The sequence below is a fragment of the Amblyomma mixtum genome, chromosome 7 (genome assembly GCF_055824585.1).
Source record: "Amblyomma mixtum isolate Tamu chromosome 7, ASM5582458v1, whole genome shotgun sequence".
In the NCBI taxonomy this organism is placed as follows: Eukaryota; Metazoa; Arthropoda; class Arachnida; order Ixodida; family Ixodidae; genus Amblyomma; species Amblyomma mixtum.
Window position 1 is genome coordinate 12,598,580 of NC_143018.1, and position 22,862 is coordinate 12,621,441.

The 22,862-nt window shown below is 49.1% G+C and overlaps 1 pseudogene across 1 annotated transcript; it reads left to right on the top strand.

Moving 5' to 3' along the window:
• The first annotated feature begins 1,616 nt into the window (after nucleotides 1-1,616).
• On the top strand, nucleotides 1,617-22,563 carry LOC149335046 (calcium-activated chloride channel regulator 3A-1-like; annotated as a pseudogene). Its single transcript, XR_016283998.1, has 14 exons — nucleotides 1,617-1,742; nucleotides 2,462-2,759; nucleotides 3,314-3,420; nucleotides 4,149-4,322; nucleotides 4,897-5,024; nucleotides 5,558-5,672; nucleotides 6,165-6,329; nucleotides 7,010-7,238; nucleotides 8,901-9,200; nucleotides 10,077-10,295; nucleotides 11,398-11,671; nucleotides 13,696-13,869; nucleotides 20,383-20,670; nucleotides 21,532-22,563. The product of XR_016283998.1 is annotated as a calcium-activated chloride channel regulator 3A-1-like (transcript).
• Nucleotides 22,564-22,862: the final 299 nt, after the last annotated feature.

A 22,862-nucleotide genomic window follows, 5' to 3' on the forward strand; every position in this document is an offset into this window, starting at 1 on the left:
GCTTAGTGGCATATAACGCCATTTAAGAGGATTTATTATCCCTTTTAGGTAAGCCGTTGTGACAATCTTCAGTCACCGTGATCAATTCACCGTGGTTTCAAGCCTTGTGGCTGTACAGGCTGCAGTTGGCGAATACGCGCCCCGGCATGCTAGCTGTAGATGCGCCGCTACTGCGCTTGCGCAACTGGCGAGCGCGGCGGCGGCACCTCCGAGTCACCCGCACAGCGATGGCGGAGGCGCGCCAGCTGTGCGCCGTGTGACGTCACTGCTCCTCGCGCATGCGCAGTATGGCCTTTGATCAGCTCTGCGAAATGGCTCAGCCACTCGCGTGGTGTTGCTTTCACAACAAAAACACCGCGGCCGCCGCCGTCGCACTTTGGGGAATCAGTCTGGCTCCGCCTGCCGTGGAGGGAGATAAAATTTGATAAAAGTAGCCCTCGATCAGACGAGTTAGCGCATGTGGTGTCTTTTTTGTCCTGTCGGATTGAGCGCTACTTTTTGTCGTGAAATAAAAGAATAAAATGAGGATTAGATTTGGCACAGAATGGGAATTGGGCATAGAATTCGCATAAGCTTCTGTACGAATACTTGCTTTATCACTATATGCTCCCTATGAAGTCTTGCGCCCCTTTGCCCATCGAGGCGTTTTGGCGCTAAGATTGTCAGCACCCAGACTGTCGCAGTACATACTGCTCGCTTTCGAATCTAGAACAAAGCTGCTAGTTGAACCAACACTACACAGGAAAGGCTGTCTTTAAAATAAAACGCGTAAAGTCTCAGTGCGGCGTCTGCTTTGGGTCATTCCACATAAAACGTCCTAGACCACAAAAGTGACCACTACCGATTGTTTTTCAAAAAAAAAAAGAGCCATTTGGTCACTATGTGAATGGTTTCAGTGAAGTATTCTCGAAAAAAGCATTCTTGCTGCCCTGAGCTCGTTTTGATGTTCCCTCGAAGAAGCGAATGTTGGTAGGAGTAAAACATTTTTAAATGAAATATTTTAGAATCTGAATATCTAACTTGCTTTGACCTTTCATGTCTTCATTAATGAAGCCATGCAAGTATTTTGCCTCTTATTTTCAATACAATTTCATTCGTTCTACTCCGCGCTCGGCCATGTCTCCTTCTTCCCCTCCATTACGTCTTTTAACTGGCTGTAAGGTGAATTAAATTTGTTTTCTTTGCCTCTTACTACTAAGATGCCGCCAGCATAGAAATGTTCGTTAATACCTGAGGCGTATACCGGATGCCACGTATGTTATAAGCGCTAGGTGGAGAATTATGGCCACACACGTTTTGATCTGGGCACAGAAATGTCATTACTCGCATCAGTTCATTAATTATCGCTGTCTTAAAGCCTGCCAAGTCTAATTTTGGAGAATTCTTCTAATGTATAACTCAATACCCATCAAGTCATCGTGCCCCACCTTCAAAAGTCATATTCGATTTCTAATTAGGCATCATTTATTTTGAAGTTTCGTAATTTATCCCTGCTGTTACTTTCGAATCTGCTTCACTGGTGCAGACCTACTCGGCATAATCTACAATTTACCCGGTTTGTTCGTTTTTTCTTTTCTCTCAGGGAGATGGCCAAAGCTCTGGGTGCTGCTGTTCGAATGTTTTTGTGTCTAAGTTTGGCGGCCTCACTTACGATCGACGTCAACGATGGAGGGTACCGGGACGTGCTGGTTTCCATCGGCAGGCAGGTTCCATACAGCGAGTCCATCGTTGAGAATATCAAGGTACGAGCCCCTCGATTTGTCCCAAGTATCCTTGTATTGTACTCAAGCAATTCTTAAGCGCCAAAGTGGTTGCCTCACTATGCTACAGGCTAAGGCTACCGGGTTCCGCGTCGGAGGTGATAGCACTAGTATCTATAAAGGCAGACCATTGTCGCCACCGCCACGGGTGCACGCCTGAGTCTCAAACGGGCTGAAAGCGCAGCTACGTGCAAATACTTGAGTAGGATTAGGTGCAAAGAAAAAAAAAACGTGCACAGAAACTAGGAGCTCTTTGATATTAGCTTTGACGAAACTATTATTGCGTTATCGACCATCCTTGCGGCACTAAAATAGTTCCGGTATCTATGGGAGACATGGGAGAGGCCCTTGTCCGGGAGTGCGCATGGTCAGGCTGATGATGATAATGATCTTTATTTAATGCTCTACATAGGCCAGCGTAGCAGGCTTACTGAATGACTGTTTTCGTGTACGCTGTGTACACGTGGTTATCATGCTGAGTGTCTACCTGATGTTTCAAAGCAGGAAACTTTCGTTCAAGTCTAAGCGTTGGCCTCTCTTTCTCTTTGCCTATGTTATCGTTTGCTTGCATGATTGCCCTTGCATACTGCGACGAGTCACCGATCGGCCTGCCTGTCTGTTTTAAACGGAGACTTTGCTTCAAAATTCATAGATTACACTCACTCGTGCCGATTGAAAGCAAGATAGATTCACTTCCGCAGGCGCTGTTCCGGTCTTCGTCCGAGTTCCTGCACCGGGCCACCAATGGCCACGTATACTTCAAGCACGTAATCATCGAGATTCCCAGTACGTGGCCGAAGCGGGATAGCGCCCGTTCACGATCGTCGAGCTCTTTCCAGCTAAGCGACGTGCGCATTGACTTGGCCTCGGCATCACATGGAGACAGACCATTCACGCAGCAACTTAGGCCTTGCGGGCACCCAGGAGACTTCATCCAACTCACACCGCATTTCCTGGCGCAGGTCAGCAACGCGACAACTCGGGAGGAGCTCAATCCTGGTAAGTGTATACGGCACTCATTCTCGTTGGATTCTGCTCTTACTTTTTTGGAGTATGAGGACGAACGATATGCTCAATCTGTTTTCCTCTGAATGTCCGCTGTAGAGTGAATGATGAAAAGTCCTTACTGCTGCTTCACTGTCTTGTTAGCTAGGGCTCTTCTACAGACTTTTATGCCGTCCGTTGCTTTCCTGAGGTTCCTGGTGCGTTTTTATTGGGTTCATACACTCACTGCCACCCATAACCAGCAAACTTGTGCGGACGATGCATTTTCAATGAACGACTCCCAGCGTTCTCGTTCGGCCATTCGCTCACTGTACCACTCGTTCACGTCCCATAAAAGAGAAATGAGCTTCGCATCTAAGCTCTTAGCCGGTACCTCAGTTTCAGCATGCAGTTCACCCACGAGAGCGAGCATATCTGGTGCTTGCATATTTTAGTCGTTGCTTCGGTCTTTTGCCGGCTTTAAACGAAGCGCGACAAATTGCAAATTGAACAGAATATTGAGCTATCAATAGACACCATAGTGACGTAATCGTGGCACATCTTCCCAGCGTACGTGTTCGTGCACGAGTGGGCCCATTTTAGGTACGGCGTGTTCGACGAGTACGGCAATCGAGACGACAGCAAGTACCCCTTGACTTACTGCCACCGTGGAAAGGTGAGTAAAATAAGCTGTAGAGGCGTACCTTTACTACAAATGACTCCATTTTCGCGTAGTTGACAGCAGGCGTTATCTTGAGAGCAATGAAAACCTAGCACGCAAGTTTTGATGTAGCCTCACCCCTCCTATTCCTGTAGATGATTCCCACTCGCACAAATTTTAAAAAGCTTAAATTTCACTCCTAAATTTTTATTTTCGTAGCTAGTTCTAGAAATATTGTTCCTAGGTTTGTATTCTAAACTTTCAGGGCGTCCAAAGTGGACACAATTTACACCTAAGATTTCTGAAACAGCTGTATTATTACGTTGAGATGCTTATCAACTGGCCTGGGAGGTTTCAACCGCCGGCCAAGTAACCTAATGTATTTTTACAAAATTTAGACATCAGATCTTGCGACAACGCAACAGTTCAAAATGGATGACTCGATGTTTTCAAGTAGCAAGTTTTCGTAACTTTTAATAAAATTTTAAGTCCATAATAAACTCTTATATCCATCACTCTAGAACTTATATTCATTTTTGATTTCTGTACACTCTCCGATTTTTTTCCTCATGATACTGCGCAAAGCGGCCGAGTACGTGCTCAATATTCTTCTTTTTCCCGGTTCGTCGAGTCTCGTGCGATTTTATCGCCACCAGCTAAGCGTGCAGTGATGCATCTCGTTTTTAATTTAGGCATATTACCATTTATTTTATTTTCCTCCCCTTTTGAAATCACTCTGCCAGGTGAAGCTAAACTCCTGCTCGGACCGGATCACTTTCACGGCCCGCACTGCAGAGGGGGGCAGCTGCAGAGCGGACGAGAAGTGCCGCCTTTCCAAGGACTGCCTCGTCAGCTTTCACGGCCCGAGCGGAGACCGCATAAAGTCCTCCATCATGTTCATGCCTTACGCCGCCAATGTGAGTGCAGCTGTGGGCGCGCTGGTCGTTGGTCTACTTTAAAAGTGACACTAAGGACTGCGCCACTTATCTTGGCTTAGTCATGGCTTAGTCTTAGTCTTGGCGCCACTTATCTTGGCTCGATTTAAACTCGTGGCTTCTAAGCTTTACAAGCCATCTTTAGATGTGAATGGCGGTGTGTCTGAGCATTTGTGATCCTCTCCCAAAAGTCCTTGTCGACGGGCCGCAGCTTAATCGCGAAATCAGCCGGGGGTTATATGGCACCCATTTTTTCTTTTCACCCCTTTCTTGGTTATAGAAACCGCTCTTAAAGCGTATGTAGTGTCTTTTCCTCAGAATGCGGCAATAAGTCGCTACTGGCGAAGTTCGTTCTTTATTTCGACATATAGGCTTTATTTCGCCATATATTACCCTTTTATAACATAACTATATATGGTTGCACAGACACCGATCGCCATTGTTTCAGTTTCGCATTGTTTCGCAATTCATTCATTGATTACAACAACGCTGAGGCAGAACAAAAGAGGTTTGAGGCAGAAGACTGACAATCTTGATCACTTTCCTTTGTCCACAGGTGAGCCGATTTTGTGACAACAGAGATGGTATTCGACATCACAACCGATTTGCTCCTAACAAGCAGAACTCCATTTGCAAAGGGAAATCTACGTGGCAGGTGATCGCCTCAAATGCTGACTTTCAGATGTGAGTATGTTCTTAGTCTAATGCTTCGTGCACGCTCTCAGTTCCAATGTGATGGATGTTTAGCGCGGCTTGATGGCGCAGTAACTTTCCGTCGCTTCCGTATTACTGATATGCAAATTCGTAACCAGAGAGCAGCGAAGTTGCAGATCTGTGACGCATAGTTTAACCAAAAGCACCTAAGATACCGTTTGCCATGCGAATGTTTGTTGCTAACTGATCGTATTTATTACTGCTATATCATAGTTCGACGTTTTTCTAAACCACAATTGAGGCAGCATTGTTTGTCCCTTCCCACAAAAAGTCATGGCGCGATGTACCTGGTGAAGCGTTACCGCATCCAAGGGTTCTCTTGTTTTTGATAACCAATAGACAATTAAGCGTTATGGTCTTTGTTATCATAGGTTCAAAAAACATAGGTTAGTATAAACATTAAAGCTATGAATATCATCGCTATAAAATATCTACATAATATAGGATTCGATCAACCATTAATTTAAGGAACGGGTTTAAAAGGTTTTCGTTCTCATCTACAGGCTTCCCAGGCGTAACCTTTCCAAGCGCATCCAAGTGTCATTCAAGGAGGTGCAGCAAAGTAATGACCTCGCTCCGCGGGTCGTGCTTGTCCTGGACGTTTCGGGCAGCATGAATGTGAGAATTTCCATCCTATTTCTTAGCGAAGCGAGTTGTCATTCTGTAGCCCTAGCCTATTTTATCTATTTCTTTTCGGCCAGTCGGCGTGCATAAATTCAGGGGGCAAAGGAGGAGCATCATTTTTCCCCTTTAATATTTTATTGAAGCTAGCTCAAATATGATTGCGCTGCGGTGATTATTGATAGAACTCCTGTCGCTCGCCGGTTTCTTATTTTTTTACCCCATGTGGATATCGTCTGACGGTCGCTTTGAGACGTGCTTTTTAATGTTCTTTTGCAATTGTGACACCGCAAGTTTTCTTGTCACTTCTCTCCGAGATGAGCTGCGACACTTACAATTTAAAAACAAGCAGATATTGATATGACTGCTATGATATAGCTAAGTTATTGTTATGAGCAAATATTCGCACATCTTGCCACTGTATGCTTCCTACAGTCTATTTTGCAGTCTTCTGTCGTGTTACAACTTCGTATTGTATATCTGCTGCAGCGAAACGGTTCAGTCAAGACCCAACCAGCCATGCAAGGCACAGCTGGGACACTGCCTCGTGGGCGGTGTTCCGGAAGTGGGAGAAGCAATGCAAGGGGACTTGACGGATGCAACAACGACAGAAAAAGGACGGGTGTTCGTTGTCCGCGTCCGAGCAGAATCGACGTGAGCAAATAGCCTCTACATCCACTCTTCACCTTTCCATCACGCCCCCCCCCCGCTCCCAATGCCTTTGTTACCGTATTCAGTTCTCTGCCTTAAAATTGAAATTCCCGTAGTGATCTCCTCATCACTAGTTCGTCGCGCTCAGTAAGTGCCGGATCGGATTGAGTCAGTCTTCCTTTGCTGTAGTGCCTGGGCGCAAATTTCAGTCAAGTTTGTTACAAGTCGGACTAACAGCGAATACAAAAAACTGACAGCCGGTTTTTCACCCTTATGTAAGGTCACGCTTCCAAGAGCGCAGCAGCAACGGCCCGATATTTCGAGACCGTGCTTTCACCTTTCAGTTATACTTCCAGCATTTGGGTGACCGCGACTGCATTGATGCGTAGATGTCATGGCGGTCGCAGTGAACGTGTCTGGATAGCCTAGTGTTGCCCTAACTTCAATGTTTCAGCACCAAGGCCAACGTCACTGTGGAGTCTTTATCAAGTTGATTTATATCCCTACAGCTACAAGAGCGAAATCAGTGGCATATTTTTACAAACTGTTAGCGGAGCATGCTGTGAACGTCTGGCAAAAGATTACCGCAGACCGGTGCACACCTAATGAGAACCATAGTATACCTCTCTGCAAGATCCTTGCTCATTTTTCGGCGGCACTCTTTTTTTTTTTCTTCATTATAGGAGCACAGTAGCATCGAGTTTCTGAAAGAAGCAGCCACCCGATACGTTGCTGACATCGTGGACTGCTCCCGGCGGCTGGCCGTCGTTACATTCAGCTACGGAGCCAAGTTGGCCACACAGGCTGATGCCTGTGAATGCGACCACAAGAAAGGGGTTCGTGGACGCCATACAGAGGCTGTGCGCCAACGGGCCGACCTGCATCGGGTGTGGCGTCAGAAGAGCTCTGAAGGTACGTTCACCGCTTCGGCCTTGTGTTATTGTTCTGCGGCTGAACTACAGAGCACCGCTAAATGAATTACTGGTTAAACTAAGCTACGGCTTGCTAGAACACTTTGCGGGAAGAACCCTTCATGTGTTTCTTTCCTCCCTATCTTCGTTCTCTTAATTCCTCCATTTTCTCATTCTTTTCTCCTTCTATCTGTCATTTGTGCATCCGCTCAGATTGGCTTCTATCGATGTCAGAACTACAATGGAGTTCTTGTTTTTTTTTCACCGTGCAATGCCGCATTGGTTGTGGCCGCTGTAGAACTCCCGTCAGCCACTCAGAGGCAGCTTCCGCGCCTCTGCTGCTGTTTCATTGTCGCTTTGTTGGTTATCGTATTTCCGGCAATTGCGATTTGCCGGCGCTCGTGGGCATCGACTGGTCACAAAGCATTTTAAAGTTCAAACACCACTTCTCATGAATTGGGTCGCGGATTTTATCTCGTCCGTACATGAAGGTCAGAGTCAGACGTCCTCGATTTCTTACCGTTTCTTTGTTCCTCAGAGCAAGGACAACGAGCAAGTAGCGTACGCGATCACGGAGCGAGGTCCGGCGGTGTTGAACTGTCAGCCGCGGTTCAGTGGGGAGAACGTATTTATCCCCCCTATTACAACCCCACAGGACAGATTTCATATGTTCATCTTGCATCATCTGACTACATCCACTGCAGGACCGAAGCGTCTCCTTTATCCTTCCAATTACACATCTCTTCTGCCAGTTGCAGCCGACTCATACCCACAAACTTCCTAAACTCATCCGTCCTACTGACTTTCTGCCACCCCCTGCTACGTTGCCTTCCGTTGTAATCAACTTTACCCTTGACGCCAATCCGTTATTATTGCCTTCGAGTTACATGCCCTGCCGACGCCTATTTCTTTTTGATTTCGACTAGGATGTCATTACTAGCGTCGTTTGTACTCTAACCACTAATGATCTTGGAGTGCGTGCCAAATTCAGTTCACCACGTTCTTGTTCCTCTAGTTATATCACCGTAGCGGTCCAGAGCTGCGGTCTCTACCTTCTCTAAGCAGATGTATTTCTTGTCGAATTCTATTGCTTCTCTGCCTATCGTAAAGTGTTACCCTATTCCGCAGGTATTGAACATTACTTTAGATTTATTCACAATAATGTTTAACGCGACCATTTCTCTGTCTAGGCCCACGATCATGATTTGCAGTTTGGCCTCTGATTTATTTTGCGGGGCAGTGTCATCTCCAAACGGCTGTTACTAAGGTACTCGCCTTAGACTTTATCCCCAACTCCTCCGAATTCAGTTCTCTGGATACCTTTTCAAAACACCCAGTGAATAGTTCGTGAGGTATCTCGGCTTCTACTGTACACTCTAACTGTGCACTCCGCTCTAACGTCCACTCTACTGTACCCGTTTATAGCATTCATATGCTGAACAATAAATTGATTGTGCTTCGTTAAAGCAGAATATATGTTCTTGAGAGAGATCGGGAATTTAAGTTGTGCGAGGCAGCCGACCGGAACACCAGTATAGTTAACCTCCCCACCTGTCCTCTACCCCCTTCGGCGCACTCTCTCCCTCTAAAATCAATGCAGGATATATTGTTATTCTCGGGCCGCGAAGGTACGAGAATAAGTACAACTGTTTGGTGCTTTCAGTTGTTGACCACGGATACCGAGTCTCCGGAAGGCGCGGTCATCATCCTGATGAGTGATAGTCAAGAAAACCGGCATCCCAGCATCTCGGCCATGCTGCCACGAGTGGCCAGGTCAAAAGCGATCGTCACGACACTGGCGCTAGGCGTGCAGGCCGACGACAGGCTCGAAGACCTCGCAACCGCAACCAGGGGTAAAGCGTACGCCTTCCGCGACCTCGGGGGTGACCTTGCACTCGGAATTGAGACTGCCTTCATCGAAGCCTCCACGGCGCAGAGCGACCACGCTCCTCGGACTCTATTGGTACGCTAAGGTTTTGATATAAAGTCATATCTTATTGATATCATGACCCCAAATCTGGTTCCAGAAGCATGCAAGGCAACCTTGTCAAGGAAGAAAAAGATATGGTATGCCATATGGTATAAGGAGTTTAATTCCCAATGCGACAGAGGTTATAGGGGGCACCGTAGTGGAGGGCTCGTTATTAATTTCTACCAGATGAGGATCAATAACGTGCATTTGCATCGCACAGTACACAGGCGCCTTGCGTTTCACCTTCATGTAAACGCGGCCTCCGCGACCGGAATCGAACCAATTGGCAACGGCGGCTGGTAAAAAGGAAATACAAGTGGCATGGCAATCAAATCAGGTGATGTGAGATTATTAGATAGCCATCACATATTTATTTTTCACTGCGCCAGTCCCACAATCGGGAACGATGCTTCCGGAGTGATACCGTGATCAATGCAGTATGAGGTAATTTACGAAGTGTCGGAATTTGCTGCAGAAAAAGCACTTAATGTGCTTTTTCTTAATGTGCTTTTTCTGCGCACTGTAGCGTACGCTACAGTGCGCCAAAATGCACTTTTTATAGATCACCGGACAAGAATTTTTAGTTTCTGGTGGTGGTGTGAGATTTCTCGGTGCTATTATTCATGAAATCTGTGCGAAGTTACCACCCCATCACACTGTACGAATCACTTCATCGCATATGCCGTTCACTACTACTACTAAAATTACTTACTAAATTAACTGGAATTAAAGATTACTAAATTTTCTCTTTTCGCTATTCCACTCAACCATCTTATAGAAGAGGGACGTTATGCGGCACTAAAAACTGTTCCTTTTTGAACTGGCTTATATCTAGTTCCATGTTCTTTGTTTTCGTTCGCACTAAAGATAATGCAAGACGCACAAACCTTCCACTTGTCATCAACGAGGCAGTTCCTACTGGATGCTGATGTGGGAAATGGAACTTGGGTGTATGTGACACGTCCGAGTACTGAAAATCTCCCAATGGAAGCGTGGCTTGTTGACCCCGACAGAAACAAATGCGAAGCCTGCCGACACAGTGGACATGGGGCTCGCATCACCTTGTCGATTCCGAGTTTGGCGCAGGTAAGCTGCCTAATTGTGCTTTTTCTCTTTGTGTCGCGATCCAGGAGCTGCAAATACGTTCGACAAACGCAGTATAAAAGGCGGCAGTTTTGTTATTGAACTGAGCCGTATACACGGACACCTCTTCAGAGCTACACCGCAATTTACAAATCATTGTACGGACCGGTGGGGCATCCTAGACGTGTTATTGAATTATTGACGTGTTATTGACGTGTTATTTGTTATTGAATTGAGCCGTATACACGGACACCTCTTCAGAGCTACACCGCAATTTACAAATCATTGTACGGACCGGTGGGGCATCCTAGACGTGTCTGCAGTCGCCTAAATTTGTATACACTGCTCTTAATATTCAAATCACAGGCGGTACAAGAACTTTACCGCGCTTCATCCCCACGATGATCCCGATGTGTAGCAAGCGTGTAACAAATAGTTATTACAAATATCCTGACACTAATTTTGTAATCCATTACGCGGATCCATAGAATGCAGCATGCTTTCCATGTAGTTGCTTGTTTTGGTTTTGGGAGGTTTACCGTCCGAAAGCGACTTAGGCTGTGAGAGACGCCGTTGTGAAGAGCTCGGTCAATTGCCATGGAGGAAAAAAAACTAAGGAGGGAGCATGACGTCACGCTGCCAGCGTTCGCAAGCTGAGTGTTTTGAAGTCGTTTTCTCCCTCAGTTTTTCGCTCTCCGAGCCGGTCCTTTATGTTTTGATTCCGGTATGTTTTAGTGCGCGCGTATGCGCGACCCGCGGCGCGGGCGTCTACAGCAAGGAAGTTGATCTACAGTTACCGCGCTAATCGGCGCATGCGCGCGCGCAACGGGGCTAGACTTTACCGCACGCTATCACGTGGTGCGATCACGGGGGGGACACACTCTCTTTTTTTTTGCTATATCTTTACTTGTTAAGACTAGGCTTCAAGGTTGTCGCCGGACGCTCCCTCCTCAGTTTTTTTTCCTCCATGTCAATTGCGGCCACCTGGGGTTTTTTTAACGTGCACTGCCACCACACAGTACGCGCTTTCCTATTCGTGTCTTTCTGACCGAATAGCTGAGTGCTCTGCAGGCTCATTTCGCAGTGCTGGCTTTGTTTTCCGAAGGTTGGAGCGTGGGAGCTTCACATGAAGAGTTCCAGCTCAGCTGACATCAAGGTTTTAATCCAAGTCAACTCCAGGGTCAGGAAAGACAGCACTGAGCCGATCCGGGTCACTTGTGAAGTCGGAAGCATGATCGTGAGCAGACCTGAGGAAGCGATCATCTACGCGAAGGTCACCAAGGGGAAGAAGGCGGTTCTCGACGCCGTCGTTCTTGCCGAAGTTTACGGGCCGAACAAGCCACATAGATCTACACTTCGCCTCTACGACGACGGAAACGGTAAGAGCGATATCTGGAGTCTCAGCTGAACATTTCCTACTCGATTCGGTGTTACACCATTATACAGGCTCTGAATCTAAAGCGTTTGTGGCGGTAGTGAAGTTCCGTTTGAGTAAAACATTGCACGATTGGTTTGCCGTGGACAACTGCACCCAGATTATCTCCAGAGTGAGCACTTTGTCACCGTCGTCGTGTTAACGCAGTCACTTTTGTCTGCCCTCTCGTGGGAACAATTGCACGACCTGACAAGTTCTCAGCTACAACGGTGAAACAACTCGCGAGATTCCGCTGTCAACTTTTTCTCCGTTTGTCGTTTGTTATACACGACTACCAGAATAAACGTGAATGATCTTCCGACCTGCGTCTCGGTATTGTTTTTTCTGAACCTTAGATAAAGGCAATTATTTGTGATAATTCCAAAAATGCGAAATTTGAACTTATTGGGACTATTGCTCAAATACTGAATCGGTAAATCATACAATCAGACAGTCCCGCCCAAGAAGTCCAGTACATTCAGGCCAGTTCATTTGAATAATACAGTCGAGTTAGTCCTGTCCAGTAAATCCACTCATGTAAGCAAGTCCGGTAAGTCGGGTCTGCCTGGTCAGTAAGTCAGCCCCTGATTTTATTGCTTTCTTCACGCTACCAGAAACTTGTCCACAGCAGACATACGGTTATGCTCGTATTTCTCGTTTAAATTTTGTTTCTTTGAACGCCACGTATCGGAACAAGCAAGGTGGCCAAAATTAAACAAGTGTTCGATTTACGGCGTATTTATCTTTTCTCTCTGCCCTCTTTTCTATTCTACCCTTTCTTGTTCTTGCTTAGATTGTTAAAGGGACACTGAGGAGAAATTGAAGTTGGCTTGTACCGCCAGAATACCAGCTCCTGATTACAAAAACGCCACTCATACTGACAACAAAGCTATTGTAATGTAGAAAAGAGCAAGAACCAAATACAGGTATCGCCGCCACAGGCCAAACTCGCAATTACAAGCGTGATGACGTCATCGGACAAAACAGTGTTGCTAGAACCAATAGTTCTAGCAACACTAGGATACGAGATTTCACGAATCACTGAGGCGCAGCCAATACATGCGCAAATCTTCTTGACGTAGCCAGATGGCGCCACGTACCCCGCAGCTACGCGCGCGCCTGCAGCATCGGGACCAATCAGCGCCTGCTCACCGGCGGTAGGCCGGCTCCCGATATTACGCTAACGGCAACAAGGTACACGGTATGCTAAAGGTGTCTATTTGCGAGAACTTCGCTGACGACTTCGAGAACGGGATCCATCGTAACGCTGGCAAAACGCCGTTGCAAACGTAAACAAAGCGACGGTAGCGACGGCCGCAATAGCCGATAGATGCCTTCAACGTGCAGCTGGCTGTAGCTTTCTTTTCGGCTGCTGCTAGGCCGCACTGCTGGCCGCCAGAAATCACGTAGTCTGCGTTACGTCATGTTTCACGTCACTTAGTCGTGTGTCGTCATAAGAGAATCCCAAGTTTGAATCAGAGCGGCGGAAAAAACTTCGAATCCAAATTTCTTAGAAATAAATGCATCGTTCGCTGCCGGCCAAGTGGCAACAAAGCCATGAAATGCCGAACTATCGAATTTTGCTTCAAAAAAAAAATATATATATATATATATATATATTAAAAATATCTAGCTCTACTCACGGTCCCTTTCAGTCTGTGTGACCTGGGGATTAATAATGCTTACCGGTGAGTCAGTAAGCGGTCCTTTTCCTCACATAAATAGTACAGTAGTGACGAAGCTCGACATTATGACATTGGTGAAAACAGCGCGAAAGAAGAAGCCCGAAGGCGAAACGAGGAAGTGACAGGAAAGAGCCTGTCAGAATGGACCAACTAGCCCAGCGAAAAGTTCTGCTCGACATTACTTCAGTTCGTCTGGGCATAAATCTTTGCGAAGCCGGCTGCGTTTTAAAACAGGGGTTCGAGAATTGCTATCACTCATGATACTGAGTTACCGGGCTTTGTTTTCATTTTCTCGTTTAACTAGACCCCGATAACCATGCTGACGACGGCACCTACAGTGGCTATTTCACAAAGTTCACCGGCAGAGGAAGATACGCAGTCACGGCACACATCACGAACCAGAACGGCACTCGACTGGCCTACCCATCGGCTGGCTCCGGTAGCGTCTTGGGAACTACGATGTCTTTTGCGTCCAAGAGTGAGTTTTCTGTTACTAGTTTCGCTTCTACAGTTAACGGAGTACAGGCTGGAGCAGCAGTGGTGGGGGGGCGCTAGCGTCGGTGACGGGAGCGGTCGCATACCGCGTCGGCTCCGTGACAAATCGCAATCAATTGCGATACACCAACTTTTTCCCCTGCAAGCCTGGTATTATCGTCTCCAGGAACCTCAGCGGCACCCGTCTACACCACGTTTGTTAAGGTGGGGCCAATTTTCGACCACTTTTCGGTCATTTGAAGCTTTCGTCACGCCGCGGTGGTGCTAAGCCTAACGGTGCCGGGGCCTGCGATGGCCCCGGTCGGGGATCCCTCGGCTCTGGCGGCTCCAAATCAAGTCACCGGATACGACCCGCAGTCCTTGCAGATCGTAACAATGGATACCCATCAATCCGAGGATACGACTGAAGGCGAAGATCCTCTACCAACGGAGGACGACTACCTACAAGATATTGTCACGTTGTAGTGACGGCAGTCCAGCGGTCAAGAAGACACCAAGAAGTCTTGTAAACGAAGCTCTTTATTTGGGCTGACTTGCGCCCGCAAAAGAACTGAATCACTCGGCGGCGGCGTAAGCAACAAACATGTTCGTCAGTCGTCGAACTACGAATGTCCTCCGCTAGCGGCATCGCTCAATTTAAAGCCAGCAAGGAAACTTCCAGATAGCAGGACAAGATCATCTACAGTAATCTCGAAAAACCTAGATGCAGCCTTTCATGGCTGCGATCAATCGAGATTAGACTGGTCGCTTCTCGCGTCACGAACAAAAGTGATAACAACCCTTTCCTACAGCCTTGAGCGTGAACAAACACTACAATGATACGTGGCAATATGATCCGCGTCTGGCGCGGAAAGAAGAACGCGGCAGCGGCATCGAGGGACGCTGGTGCTGGTGCCACCCAGCAACAGGCACCGGCTAGCTCTGCGCATACGCAGGGCGGGAGTGCGCTGAACGCAGCCTCGAAGAGCTCCAAGCAACTCCGGTGGCGGCCGCAGAACACGCCGTTGTTGTGCTGAAACCAAGAATCGCGGTCGACCTCAAGGCAACGTTTGGTCCTGGACAAGCCGGCGCTGCAGTCCGCAGCATCCTCGGGGACGACGCAAATGCTGGACTTGCGGTGTGGCCCGTTTGGGACCAAAACGTCCTTGTATGTGCACTGAAATCAGTCGACGCCGCGGAGAAGCTACTCCGGGATATTGTGCTGCCGGTAGGGGAACGCGAGCTACCGTTCCGGGGACACCCTAAACTCTCCGGTGCGTTCTGTCGAGGCGTCGTGACTGTTTCGCCAGACGAAACGTCTGAAAGCGTTAAAAGAAAACTCAGTGCGGAACAAAATGTGGTGTCTGTGCGCAAGCTAGGGGGAACCCCGGTTGCGGTGATCACCTTCGCGGGGACCAAGGTGCCACGGACGGTGTTGTACAGCTACGAACGGCTCCCTGTTCGCCTGTACAAGAAAACAGTGCCAGCATGCCACCGCTGTGGCACAGTGGGCCATCGGGCCGATGCGTGCCCGCGACCGCAGCCGGGACGCTGCAAACGCTGTGGAGTCCAGGTTCCCGATGCCACTCCTGACGGGCCGGCGGAACATGACTGTGTTCCGAGCTGCCTCATCTGCGGAGGCGGCCACCCTACCGGAGCTCCTGGCTGTGCTGGGCGGTTCCGGAAAGCCATCAAACCGAGCTCCCCATCCGGATCGAAACCGAAGACAAAGACGGGGCCCAAGCAGGCTCCTCCGCCCAAGGCCAAGAAAGCGCCAGCCGATCAGGAAATCAAGGCCAAACCCGGCACATCGAAACCTGTCAAGTCCGCGACCCAGGCGGTGCCCCCGGTCCTCAACGCCAGGGACTTCCCGCCCTTGGCACCCGTCCAATCACAGGTGAGCAGTTGGAGTAGGGCAGTCTCTGGGCCACCTACCCGTCCCTGCCCTACCCGTCCCTCCCCTACCGAAACCGCCCTACAGCAGCAGGTAGAGGAGCTCAGGCGCCAGAACCAAATTCTAGCGCGCAAAATTCAGGAATTAGAGGCCAAACAGGCCGGGTCATCCGAACCAATGCAAGAAGCTGAGCCAGATGACGAGGATGACGGATCATCCGTAACATCTTGCCTCACTAGCGTCTCGCGGCAGAGCGGGGACACGGTAGTTGGATCAGCTGGTCGCGTCGCCGGCCTAGAGGCACTGCAGCGCCAAACCGAGCAACTGGAGGAGCAAGTGGCGGCCCTCCCGAATCAAATCATGTCAGCAGTCCGCGAGTCCTTCCAGGACATGTTCAAGGCAGCTTTAACACAAGCAATTCCCGACCTTATGGCCCAGGTCACTGACTCGGTCCTTAAAGCCGTGCAGCCCTGGGTCAGCACCCAAATTCAGAACGCCACTAGCTCCGATTCCCCTCACCTCAAACGTAAGACAGCCTCCCGCCAGGCAGCGAAGGAACACGGTTCAGGCTCGGCAGCTGTTGGGTCGGTGCGGCCTCTCGCTGGGGTTGCGCTGGCTCCCGGCCAGAGCTAGACCGCTCCCCCGTAAATAAATAGAACAACATGGCTAGCACATCTAATAGGAATGATAAAAACCTTGAAAAATTCCAAATCATTCAATGGAACTGCAGGGGTTTCAGGGCTTGGAAAAAACGGTCACACCTCCAGCTCTACCTGCAGTCCCTAGGTGACATGCCGGCACTCGTTGCCCTGCAGGAGCCCGGCATAGACGCTAAATTATCAGGCTACAGCACCTTTCAGGGGGGCCCCTCTACGTGCATCCTGGTGAATAAGGCTTACACCGGGGTTCAGGTCGACTTAGACTTGAGTACCGAGCAAGAATATACAATGGTCCGGGTACTGCCTCTCAGACGCCGCGACCCGTCAATACATATCCTCAACATATACTGCCCTCCGCATAAGCCGAGCGTAACTTTTAATGAAATCTTCCTTCGCGCGATAAAAATGGCAGCCAAAGAGCCTCTAGTGATCGTTGGAGACTTCAATGCTCCCAGCCTTCATTGGGGCTACCACTTCGAACAGGCAAGAGGACGTAAGCTGGCGGAGCTCATCTCCACCCTCAGCCTCACGTTGCTCACGGACCCGGCGTATCCCACCCGAGTGGGGAATTCGGTAACCTGCGACACGTGTCCAGACCTTTCTCTCGTCAAAAATGCTAGAGCGGCTGCTTGGGAGAACTTGGGAGATTCTCTAGGCAGCGATCACCTCCTTCTCCGGATTACACTTATGGCGAAGGCAGCGCGCAAAAAATGGGGTCAGGCCAAGCTGACCGATTGGCACAAATTCCGAAATCGCACTATCCCTCCCGTACTATTTTCCGGCGGCTACGCGGAGTGGGCTAACCACATATACAACATTCAGAAACAACACGTCACAACACTACAAACCACCGAAGAGATCCCCGCAGTGGACACCCACCTCCTGCATTTGTGGGAGGCGCGCCGGAGCTTAACTAAACGGTGGAAAAAGCAGAAAACTAACCGCAAATTACGCGACCGCATAGTCAAACTCACAGAGCAAGCTGCAGCGTATGCTGCCGAACTCTCAGATTCAAATTGGATAGCACGCTGCGACGCCGCAGCTCATCAGATGAGCTCGAAGGGGACGTGGCGTCTCTTTCGCAGTCTAATCGACCCCTCTCAAACGAGAGGGGAGACGCAAAAGCAGCTCCGGCGGGCTCTGCAAGGGTATCAAGGTACGACGGCGCAACTTGCGGACACTCTGTGCGACAGATATCTTTGTCGTACGGAGGACCCGCCTGGGCCTGAGTACATGTACTCTGGCAGGCCTAATGAAACACTTGATGCCCCTTTTGAGTTGCACGACCTTAAGGCGGCCTTAGCAAAAATGCGCCGGGGTACGGCTCCGGGACGGGATCACATAACAGTGAACCTGTTGGCGAACCTACCGGACTCAGCCTACCTCCATTTATTAGAATACATCAACCAGATCTGGGACGGGCGTCCACTCCCTCCCGAGTGGAAAACGTCACTTGTGACGTTTATCCCTAAAACAGGTAAGGCCCTGAATACGGACAACCTGAGGCCCATATCACTGACCTCATGTGCGGGCAAGCTTATGGAGACGATGGTTCGGGATCGCCTCTCTCCATACCTGGAGAGTAAGGGCTTCTTTGCAGTTACCATGTTCGGGTTTCGCCCCCACATGTCTGCACAGGATGTCCTTCTCCAGCTGCACAGGGATGTAATACGACCCACAACTATGCAACACAATGACAAAGCCATCCTCGCCCTTGATCTGAAAGGAGCTTTCGACAATGTTAAACACGGAAGCATCCTGGCCAACTTGAGTTCTACCGATTGTGGGGCTAGGGCCTACGCGTATGTAAGAGATTTCTTGACTAATCGCCAGGCCTTTCTTCGGATTGAGGGCGAGGAATACGGCCCTTACATGATGGGAACACGGGGTACCCCTCAGGGAGCGCTGTTATCACCGCTCCTGTTCAACATAGCTATGATGCGCCTCCCAAGCCAACTGGCCCGGGTGGAAGGCATTCAACACGCGTTGTATGCAGATGACATTACAATTTGGACCACTGAGGGGAGCCTTGGGGACATGGAGGCCCGCCTTCAGCAGGCCGCTTCCATAGTCGATGCGTATGCCATTGACTGTGGGCTCCAATGTGCTCCAGCGAAATCAGAGCTTTTGCATGTCAGAGCGAACCCAAAGGATAGGACAGCAATTCACATCTCTCTGTCAGGAGGTCCTATTAGAGAGGTGGAGGAGCTCCGTATTCTGGGCCTTTTCATTCACCACAGACTCAGACCGGACTCCACCATTCTGAAACTCAAGAGAGTAGGCGAACAGGTAGGGCGCATGATCCGCCGTGTTTCCAACAAGCGGGGCGGTCTGCGGGGCAGGGACGCGCTTCGGCTCGTCTATGCCTTCGTGACTAGCCGGATCCTCTACGCCGTGCCATATCTCCGCACTACTAAGCAAGACGAGGCGCGAATAGACGCCGTCATCCGCAAGGCAACTAAGCGAGCCCTGGATCTCCCGGTGGCTACCTCTAATGCCAAACTCAAGGCATTGGGGGTGCTAAACTCCTACCAGGAGCTGCGGGAGGCCCACCTCGTGAACCAATACACGCGGCTCATGCAGACGGCCCCTGGGCGCCGCCTGCTAAACCGCTTACACATCCAACACGACTGCACTCCAGAGGAGGCGGAGCGTATCCCAGTACTGTGGCGCCATATGCTCTGGGTATCCCCGCTCCCTCGTAACATGGACACCGACATGCACGTAAACAGGCGACAAGCGCGGGCTCGGGCTCTTGAGAGACAACACGGCTCCCGACCCGGTGTATATTATGTAGACGTAGCAGGCCCATCGCCCACGGGATTTTACACGGCCGCTGTCGTTCACCAGGAAATGCACGTTGATGGACTCTCTTTTCGAGCCCCGAATTCAATGCGAGCCGAGGAAGTAGCGATAGCGCTTGCTGCCGCCCACGCCAATTCGAGAATCATCATTACGGACTCCCGAAAAGCATGTGATCATTACTTGGCAGGGGAGATCTCCCCCTTAGCTGCTTGCATTCTAAGACGGACTGCCACTGATCCAACACCCAAAAGAATCATTTGGGCTCCTGGCCACCAGGGCTTACGAGGTAATGAGGCCGCTGACGCGGCTGCCCGAGCGCTTACTCACCGGGCTCCTCATCCCAGCTCTTCTGGCTCGGAGACTAACCAGCCGCTGCTGCGATTCAAGGAAATTATAACGCATTATAGCGACATCCACCGCCTTTTCCCGGCCCCTGCAAAGGGGCTGAGTAAGACGGAGGAGCGAACTTTAAGGCGCTTGCAGACAGGTACTCTACTCTGTCCTGCAATCTTAAAGCATTACGATCCTAACACGGATGGGCGATGCCCACACTGTGGGGAGACCTGTGATATCTTCCACATGGTGTGGGCATGTACTCGAAATCCCCACCTCCCCCCTTCCCCATCCCTTCCAGAGAGGCATGGGAGACTGCCCTTCTCAACTGCTCCTCGCTTGAGTCCCAAAGGGCTCTGGTGAAACGGGCTAGAGACGGGGCATTGTCATGCGGTGTCCCGGACTAGGGACGCCGACCATGTAGCGTGGCCACTCTGTGGCTCCCAAACTCTATTTCAGAAATTAAAAGTTTTCACCACCACCACCAGCAGTGGTGTACCTGTGCAATGTATTCGTGGTTTTAATATCGAACCACTGAAACTCAAAGGTCACACGTTCTGCCAAGAATGCGTTTCGTGGTATCGCAAATGCTGCGGTTAATCAAGTACTTGTTCTGTATGGCTTTGTGTGGGAAAAAAGCGGCTAGTAGTATTCCTTAGCATTCCTTAAATCACATTGATCGGTAGTAATGTGCGCTCCTGTTAGCTCAAAGAACGGGTTTCAGCTCACCGGCAATAAAGAAATCTGACAGTTGAGATATATGATGTATGAATATTTTATTCGCTCGAATCTTTTCCCGACTCAACTAACGTCATTTCATGTGCAGGTTCCCCACTTCCTGCATCTGAGCATCCGCTGGACGACTTCATAATGGTCGAAAAACTGAACATGGACGTCACAGGACATACTGCTACAACAACGGAAGAAGTCGCTGGTTTTCAAAGGGTCGCACTCGGAGGGGCTTTCCAACTCACTGAGGACATCAAAGAAGAGCAAGTGCCTCCAGGTGGCGTCGGCGACCTGGCCATTAAAGATGTGCGTCCTGGAGACAACGGCACGGTGCACGTTAAACTCTCTTGGACATGGCCTGGCGCTCACATGACCCACGGAACCGGTGAGCTTTGCGTGCCAGGCGCGCGATATACCCGTGCTATACTTGTTCGATTGTTTGCCTCCAGATCTGAAATGTTGCTTAATAAGTGGCTGATTTGTAATACTTTATATTCCAATATAGATTTCTTGCGTGCACTTTTACAGCAAAGCATAGGTTTTTATATATATCTAACAAGTTCCAGTCAGTTTCTAACATTACCACACTGTCATCAGCAGGCTGTGGTAGCAGAATGAGTAAGGATGTTTTGCATACTCATCCTGATCGTTCGCCACGGGCCTAAGATATGGCGTTTATTGCCGCTATTAAGCCAGATGCAAAATGCGAGTGTACGCCGCAATCGTCGCTAGAAAAGAGCTGTCTTGTCTCCTGGCGAAGAGTTCCTTCTGGAGTTTTCCTATAAAAGCGTCCTGCAGTTCCTCTTCAGTTGGGCAAAGCAGTTGGGCAAATAGGTGCACACAGCCTATGCAATTTTCTTATCCGGGCTTGCCTAAGATCTCGTGCCAATTATACAAGGCCTTTATACTATCACTAATAGATTAATATCTCGTAACTTCTTGACAGGGCGCGTTTTTAACTGCCATTTCTGGTCACTTCCACGGGATGAGCTCCGGCAACAAAACTTCTCTTGATCCCATAATGGCACTATAATTCTTCATGCAAGCTAAGGCATGTAACATCTTTGCAATCCCTACACGGACTTCAGTTCTTCCTCTTTTAATCTTATTGCCAGTGTAAGTAGCTTAACTAGATTTAGTTTCGTCTTTGACTGCTACACGTAAGGTCTTCTGGTAGGCATTCTAGCGAGCGTTCTTGCAATGTGATTGTATTCTCATCTTTCGAGCGCGCTTCTTGTCCTTACAGCTGCCTACATTGAAATCCGAGCCAGCAGGGATTACGACAGTTTGGAGACGGGCTTCGAGAATGAAACTGAAATCTGCAAAGGCGATGTCATGGACGGCGACCTAGAATCCCTTCCGCCTGGTAGCAAACACACTGTCACTGTATCCCTCCTCGACACTTTCTTCACGACTGCCAACGACAGTGCCCTCGGCAGACATGCATACCTTGCCGCCCGTGTCGGAAATGGCCATGGGCTCACATCGAACCTGTCGAACATTGTGATGGCTTCATACGAGGCACTTCCTGCAACAGGTTTTGTTACCGGAGATATCGTTGCTACACAAATTGCCTCTGCGATGAATACGACAGAAGCGACGTCACTAGAACCTCCAGTCTTAGAATCGGAAGGCGTTGATCGTCGTGTAAAAGACGGCGACATTCTCTTGCAAGTTCTCGTCCGGTTTTCGTTCTGGGTCTTTGTTGGCGTCGTGGTCGTGTTTGGAATGACGGGTTTATTAGGTGCCCTGCTCGGTTTTGCGCGCTGTAGAAATTCTATAACTAGAAACCAGCCCTTAAGCTAACGTCAGTGGAAACAATAGGCTTCGGTAAGACTCATGTCCTGCCCATTATTGACAAGATAGTTACTGACTCTGGAAAATCAGTGTTATGTCAAGGCATGGCCTGCTATTAAGTGTTTGACAGAAGCCCGTATGGTCTGGATGGTGCATTAGAAGAAATAAAGAAAAAAGAACAGCTCTGACCGAAGAGAGCAATGAAATGACGTTTCGGCTCTCCCGCCAAAGGCAAGGTTGTCACCGAAACGTTAATCATATTCTCCTTTTCGGTCAGCGCCGCTTGTCTCACTTTTAATATAATGTCATTGCGTAACATACATTCATTCTCCAGTCATAGTTTTATGAATCTACATTAGGTTTTTATCACCTTATCTCCTCCCTCTCTCCTACCAAATTATTTATTTGCAATTACTGTTGGCCCTGAGGCCGTTACAGTGGTAGGGCGTGACGCGTAAGTGATACGGTCACTTGCAATTATGTTCATTCTCATCTACACAATCACATTTCTTGTACTGTTCTATTTTCAATAAATGTTCACTTCGAAATTTACGCCGATTTGTGCTTATCTCTCATATGAAAGATCATCTTGGCCGCCGCGGTGGCTAAGCGGTTATGACACTCGGCTGCTGTCCCGAACGACGTGGGTTCGATCCCGACCGCGGAAATCTCGTTTCGATGCAGGCGAAATGCAGGAGCCACATGTACTGCGTGATGTCTAAGCACTTCAAAGGAACCCCAGGTGGTCGAAATTATCCGGAGCCCTCTACTACGGCGTCC